Below are 7883 nucleotides of genomic sequence, written 5' to 3' on the forward strand. Positions count from 1 at the left end.
CTTGTTTTCATTTTCTTCAGCTTCAGTTTGAATTTGCATATGAATAATTGATGGTCTGTTCCACAGACCCTGGCCTTGTTTTCACTGATGATATGGAGTTTTCCATTGTCTCTTTGATTTCTGTGTATTCCATCTGGTGAGGTCCATGTATATAGTCATCTGTTATGCTGTCTAAAAAAGGTATTTGAAATGAACAAATCATTGGTTTTACAGAATTCTGTCATGTGTTCTCCAGCATCATTTCTATCATCAAGGCCATATGTTCCAACTACTGATCCTTCCTCTGTGCTCCCAAACTTTGCATTCCAATCATCAGTAATAATCAACATCTTGATTGCATGTTTGATCGATTTCAGATTGAAGAAGTTGATAGAATTCTTCTATTTCATCCTCACTGACGTTAGTGGTTGGTGCATAAGTTTTAATAAAAGTGGTATTAACTGGGTTTCCCTGTAGGCGCATGGATATTATCCTATCACAGACAACTTTGTACATCATGACTGATCTGGATATGTTATTTTTGATGATGAATGCAACACAATTCCTCTTTAATTTGTCATTCCTGGCATAGTAAACCATATAGTTGTCAGATTCAAAATGGCCAATACCAGTCAATTTCATCTCACTAATGCCTAAGATAGTGATGTTTATGCATTCCATTTCATTTTTGACAACTTCCAATTTTCCCAGATTCATACTTTGTACATTCCATGTTCAAATTTTCAGTGGATGTTTACAGCTGTTTCTCTTCATTTTTAGTTGTGCCCCATCAGCAAATGAAGGTCCCATAGGCTTTTCTCCCACGAGGTTTACTCCATGTGCATTATCATGGCCAGCTCTACTTTGAGGAGGCAGCTCTTCCCTAGTCCCATTTTGAGTGCCTTCCAACTTGAGGGTCTCATTTTCCGGCACTATATCTGACAGTGTTTTACTGCTATTCATAAGGTTTTAATGACTAAAGATTTGGAAGCAGTTTGTCACTCTTTCTTCCTAGTCTGTCTTTGTCCAGATGAAGACAGACTACCCCCATAGTGACCCCATATATGCCAGAATAGAGATAAATAGTGTTTTCAGTGGGTGGATTTTCTAAAATATATCATCTGTTATCTCTTCCAAGGTTCCTCTGGTGTACTAAGACCTCTAAACTTTCAGTTAGCAGCTGAGCTTGTTACCTAGTTTTATCTTTGTGGGAGAAAAATTGATCGTTATGTCCTATTCTAATAACAGTTTTCATAGGATGCTTGTTGTTGTTGTTGACAGGTGCAGGGCTAGAGGAAGGAGGAAATGACTAAACCACAAGAACACAAACTCCTTGTGACTTGTGTGATGAAGGGTGCCATCAGCCTTGCACCTGGGGGAGGGCATCTGGGACCAAGAAGAGTAAACTGTACTTAATGCCCAAACTCCTGACTCGAAGGGTCCTGTCCTCATTTGCAAGGTAGACCAGCCTTACTCTTCTGGGAATGTTCTATCCTTATAATAAACAGTGCTTTTCAAAAGATTTTATCTGCTGAACTTTATCTTGCTTCACAAGGAGATAGGCCTTGCTAGTCCTGTATCTTTCTGACACTGAACCAGGTCTCAAGTCCAGGGCACCCCACCCTGTGAATTTGCCATTTTGGTGCTGAAACCCAGGACAAAGGCTGCTGAAGTTGAAAGACTGGACTCATTGTGTCTTGCTAAAACTGCTCTTAGACATTATGATATGCGCTACTTTGAGAAGGTACTTTTGCGTTGCCAGTAAACTTTTTGTATTTTAAAGTCAGCTTGTGCAGGTGTCATGTTAGATCATGGCCAAGTGTAACTCACCCTCAGCTCTTTAAGTGAAGTGAGTGAGATGCACTTGCCACTGGAGGATTTCTGAGCCAGCCAGGAGACAAGCCTACGGTTTGACCAAAACAACTGAGGTACTGGGCAGAGGGGTGTGAGTGAGGTTGACGTAACTGCCTTGTATGTTTTTTGTGTGTGATTCTGTCTTTTGTCTTTCTTTTTCTCACTTCAAGATTTTACGAGTCACTAGCGTAGTGGTTACGAATCGGGCTGTGAACTGCAAGGTCAGCAGTTCGAAACTACCAGCTGTTCCATGGGAGAAAGCTGAAGCTTCCTGCTACCGTAAAGATTTACAGCCTCGGAAACCTTATTACAGGGTCGCTATGAGTCGGAACCGACTCCATGGCTCACAGCACTCCCTCCCTTTGATCCAAGAGATTGGATAATATCTCTTGAGAGTTAGATCCTTGGAGAGGTTGTTAGTCAAACCAAGGATGTGCAGGTGCTTTCATAACACTAGAAAACCTATAAAACATTACTGGATTCTCTGGGAACATTTCTGTAAGCCTGATCAGCCAGAGTGCTTCTGAATTGCCTGGTAGTCCTACTAAGGGACTCTTGGGAGTACCAAAACTTGTGAAAGGAGAAGACTAATTCTAGAATCAGTGTTCCAGGGGAGCCTGACCCACAAGCACATTTCAGACCAAATACACCATACCCCACACTGAGCCTGTTCATGTCAGCCTAGCTTCCACAGCTCTTCAGTACTTATCTTCCTTTTGTTATATGTTGAAATCTGGAGGGGCACACTGGGTCCTATTGAAAACCTGGTTCCTACTCTGAGAAAAGTCCCCTTGTCTTCTCTGCAGACACCTTCCCTTCCCTGTTTCTTTTACTTCACTGCTCTGATTTCCAGGCCCTGCTGGAACTCCTACAATATTTGTGCTGCTGTATCTCTGTCAAACAGGCAAACAACCTGACTTTCAAGTTTGCATTAGACTGTTTCTAATATTGTTGTTGTTGTTGTTATGTGCTGTGGAATTGGTTCCAACTCATAGTGACCCTGTACAGGGTTTCCAAGGCTGAAAATATTTACAGGAGTGGAAAGCCTCATCTTTCTCCCACAGAACAGCTGGTAGTTTCAAACTACTGACTATAAGATTAGCAGCCCGTTTCATAACCACTATGCTACCGGAGCTCCTTTTCTAATATTATTCTCCTGGAAAACTACATATGTGTCCTAAAGGATAGGATTAGTGAACAGAAGGGAATCCTGCTGGATTGTGTCTATAGCATTATACAACAATAACATGGAAGCAGACAGATTGGGAGAAACGATAACTCTCCATCATATAACAAGTTCTCCAATATCCTGGCCACAATCCAGATACATTGCCAGATTTGGTTGTCCAGTTAATTCTTTTGACCCTATGGAGAGAAGGTAATTGGCAAGAATTCTGGATGTGACTTACTGGATGCCTGGTCAAGAGGGCTCAACCAATAGACGACCTGAGACATAGTTGTGGATCATAAATTATGGAAGAGAGTGAGGAAAGAGTCTGGGGACTCTAGCCACACATAGAGTCCTGACTGCAGGTCCAGAGAAGTCCACACAGGGGAAACAGAGGTGTGCCTTTCTCCCTGTGAAAATTAGGTGGGCACAAGGAGAGGACCGTCCCTTGCCCCTGAAATGAAATGGAAACTTTTTCTCTGGAGATCAGGACACCAACTCAGAAGACTTGGATCTTCTCCTCTCTCCCCTTATTCAGAATGGGATGGACAATCTCATTCTCTACCAATAGACCTTGGCCCCAATATATACTTCTGAATGGTGATATAGTCTGTGAATGAGAGTTTAAATGACAATATGAAACCATCCTCCAATTAGCTTTATTTTGTAGGAGAGATTTAAAAAAAAAAAAAAGGTCAAAAGTCGATATGTGCCTAGACTTTATGCATTTAAGGAACCATCCCCAATATTGTTTGTTCCGTGTTAAAAAGAGTCAAATGGTGGAGAGCCAAACTGGGTCTGGAGTGGAACATCTACCATCTGACCTTCCAGACTGCTCAAATTCTGAATGTTTGAGTTCTGTATAACATGCATCCCCAATCCAAAGGTTAGGTAGCTCTGCAGAAGAGTCACCCCCTTAGTCTATTATCTGAATGAACTCTCCCAATCCCCAGTAGCAGTTCATGGATTTTACCCTTCCCTCCTGCCTTTACATGAAGTGACCTGGCAGGGAGGAGGAGTAAGGAGATTTCATGTCCCATTTAGTGTCCTTTATACTGTAAGGAAAAGGTAGACAATTTCTTGATAGAGCCTAGAAAATATGTAGAAGAGTTTGAACAACTATCTAAGATCTTTGAGATGACCTGGAGTGATGTAAATACCCTGCTGTTATCCTGCTGTACTGTGGATAAGAAACAGCTCATTGCAACTGCAGGCTAACATTGAGGAGATAGATAGCATGACAACAACCGGAACCCAACAGCAGGAAATATTGCTGTGCCTATTCTGAACACAGGGTGGAATTAACAAACAAATCCCGCCGGGAATGTGGGGAGGGCCACCCAGACTCCACGCAAGCATGTTTAAATGAAGGTATGAAGAAAATACAGATTATACCTGTCATCTTCTCCAAACTGGCAGAATTAGTTAGTCTAACAGAAGGGAACAAGCCAGCAGCCTTCACAGAAAGACTGGGAGAGGTGCTCCAAAAGTTTACTAATTTACACCCAGAATCAGGAGAAGGAAGATTGGTTGTGAACACTCATTTCATTAATAAGTCAGCCCCTGACGTCAGTAAGAAACTTCAGTGACAGGCATTTGGGCCACAAGACAACCACAATGAACTGTTGAAGTTAACTGCCACGGTGTTTAACAACCTTGACCTGGAGTTAACAGGTAAGGGCCACTAAAGGTTTTAAATAATAGGGGCTGCAGTTACAGCCAACCTAACTGGTCCAACAGGAGGCAACAGATGATCGGCCATTATGTGTCACAGCTGAGGCAAAGTGGGCCTCAAAGAGAAGAGAGAGTGTCACCAGAAATGGCAAAGCAAAAGAGGCAAAGGGATTGAAGGGTTGTTCCACCCCAGTTGCTTTCAGTTCAGAGCCCTGGGTCACCAGGCCCAGGACTGCCCTTAGCAACCATGGAAGAAGATGATGGTGGACACTTCAGATTCAGTATGATGGGACCCTGGCTTGCTCCCTGCTCCTGCCATTAAAGCCCTAATATAGGAGCCATGGGTCTTCCTGGAAGTTGCCAGTAAGCTTGCCTCTCTCTTGTTGGACACAGAAGTGGCTTATTCAGTTATACAGACCTTTGGGAACCCCAGTCTTCATCCATTTGCATAGTTGTTGGCTTAGATGGATGTCCTGCAGTTCTAGCAGCATATGAAGTTCTGATCATTCCTGAATCACCTTACTGGGACACGACTTCTTGTCTGGATTAGGAACAGTCTTAATATTGTTCCTCTAATCTTAACCAAGACCACATCGGATCAAATAAAAGGATGGCTCCCTGCAGTTACCTGGTTTTTATCCCGCTTAGGCCCCACTGTAGCTATATTAATGATTTTAATTTTTGGATTATGTTTGCCTAATCTATTAGTTAAGTTTATCTCTTCCAGAATACAAACCTTCCAAGTAAGAATGATACTACAAAGGTATCAAGCACTTCTGCATCAGCATGGCCCCAGAAATTCTGAAAGACCACTCACCCACCTACATGCCTCAGCTAAAACTTTCCACCCTACCCCTTCCGTTAAATACGGAAAGATAAGAAAAGACCAAACTCAAAGAATAGGAAGGACTACAGCTCCTACCAGCAAGAAGTAGCCAGAGCAGTCATCATCCATATTCCTTATATTAATTCAGGGTTCAGTTTTATTTGGGGGAGGATGATAGTTGCAGGGTGAGAGGAAGGAAGAAATGGCTAAACCAAAACCAAAACTAAAAACTTGTGCAGTGAAGGGTGCCATAAGTCCAGCCCCTGGAGGAGGACATCTGGGACCAGGAAAAGAAACTGTACATTATGCTCAAACACCTGACTCTGAGGGGTCTTCACTCATTCATGAGGTGGACCCATACCCACTCTTTTGGGAACGATCTGTACTATAATAAACTTAGTGCTTTGCAGAAATTTTTCATCTGCTGATCTTTATCTTGCTTCACAAGGAGATAGGGCTTGCTAGTCCTGTCTCTTTCTGACACCAAAGCAGGTCTAAAGTCCAGGGCATCCCACCCTGTGAACTTGACAGGTGTTTGTGCCATTAGGTTGATTCAGACTCATAGAGACTCTGTACAGGTTTTCCAAGGATAGTAGCTGGTAGGTTTGAACCACTGACTTTATGGTTTGCAGTCTATCCTACAGCACCACACTAGAAGTCCTCATAGGATAACAGGGTGGGATTACCTATTTATTCTAGGCAAAAATTCAACTTTGTTCAGAGTATGAACTTGCTGTTGGGCCCCAAGTGAAGTTATTAATACAATAAAACCTAAATGATCACGCTCCATAATACTATATATAAAGTGTCTTATGTCCAGTCCATATTGAGCCTAGGGCTGTCCTTTCCGTAGCAGCTTCTCCAGGGTGACACAAATATGCCTGCACATCTTGGTCTTTATTATACTTCTTTTTATCTTGGCTCCCTTCTCCTGATAACATTTGCTCAAAGAAGACCCCACAAAACTTGCTGAGAATAAGCAACCATTTCTTTTCTCACCCAGAGATAATATCCTCACAGAAACAACTAAGAAACATTTCTTGTAATGCTCTGTCCTTCCCAGACATCTTTCACCTTGTTGGCTTCTGTACATGTTTCAAGGATTGCCTGAAATACTTTTCCTCAGGACTCTCTTAACAATAGCCTGTGAATGCTATTAGAAGCATATCTGATTTATCAACATTCTATGTTGGTATAGAGAATGTAGGTTCTTCATAAATAGTTGAGTGAAAATTTATAGAGAAAAAGCTTGTAAAAGAAACATCTACTTTCTATAGGAAAGAAACAATAAATTACTCTTCTAAGACACCATAGTCAAGTTGAGGATGACCTCATTATCCTACAACAAACCATGAGAAGTTGATGTATATTTAAATAAAGGACCCTGTGCTATATTTTTCTTCAGAACAAAAGTTCTACCTGTCTTAAAGATAAATCAGTCTGTCATCTTAGATCAGTAAAGAAAAAATGCAAGAAGCTTTGAAACGGCAGTTTTTCCAGCTCCTACACCCATTATGATGTTTAAAACAAAGGTTAAGTCTCAGCCAGGGTCTGAGGTCAGATATGTGATTTTCAAAACTAGTGATGCATAGTGTAATCTAAGTTCTAGTAATGATAATATTTCTATTCCTACAGGGATTTATGATTTTTGAAGCAATGTTTTTGGTTCATTTCATCCTCATGAATGAATACATTTTTGGGGGGGAAAAGTTTAAATCAATTTTAGAAAGGAAGAAACTACAGATTATACTTATTACCTGATATGAGCAAGGCTACCACCTACAGCAATGTTGGGATGCTGACCGGGTCTCCTAACTTAAATCAAGCACTCCTCAAGACTTTCTAGGTGCTGAGTCAACAACGAGGGAGACTTACACTATTTCTAACTTAGTTTTAAACAGGTTGTGTGTCGTTGGCCTCCTTTTCCAAATGAGACCATCAGTTGGGTTTATCTCAAAGTGGATTCCATTCTTTGGCATCAGACTTTCTTTTATTTATTTATATTTTTAAAGAATATTTCGATTCAAACATCTCAGGAGTTCTTCTGTCTAGTGCAATATCCCTGTCCTGGGACTTGCCAGCCTAAACTTGAATGGAGAACTTACTCCTTTATACATTCTTCTTCATGCAGCTATATTGGCTTGTTTAGGCCTTAACAATTTATGAAAGAGATAATATAAATGCCCTTACTTTTTCAGAAGACGAAACTGAGGTACACAGGATTTAAGTGATTTGCCCAAGATTGCACATCTAGTAATTATAGATTGAAGAGTAAACCCAGGCAGTCTGGACTCTAAAGTTTCCTTTCTAGATCACCACATTATGTTGTCTGTATACCGAAGCAGTATATTTTTGTTGTTGCCAATGAGAGTGATCAGCCTT

This window comes from Chrysochloris asiatica, unplaced genomic scaffold, assembly GCF_000296735.1.
Source record: "Chrysochloris asiatica unplaced genomic scaffold, ChrAsi1.0 scaffold00131, whole genome shotgun sequence".
In the NCBI taxonomy this organism is placed as follows: Eukaryota; Metazoa; Chordata; class Mammalia; order Afrosoricida; family Chrysochloridae; genus Chrysochloris; species Chrysochloris asiatica.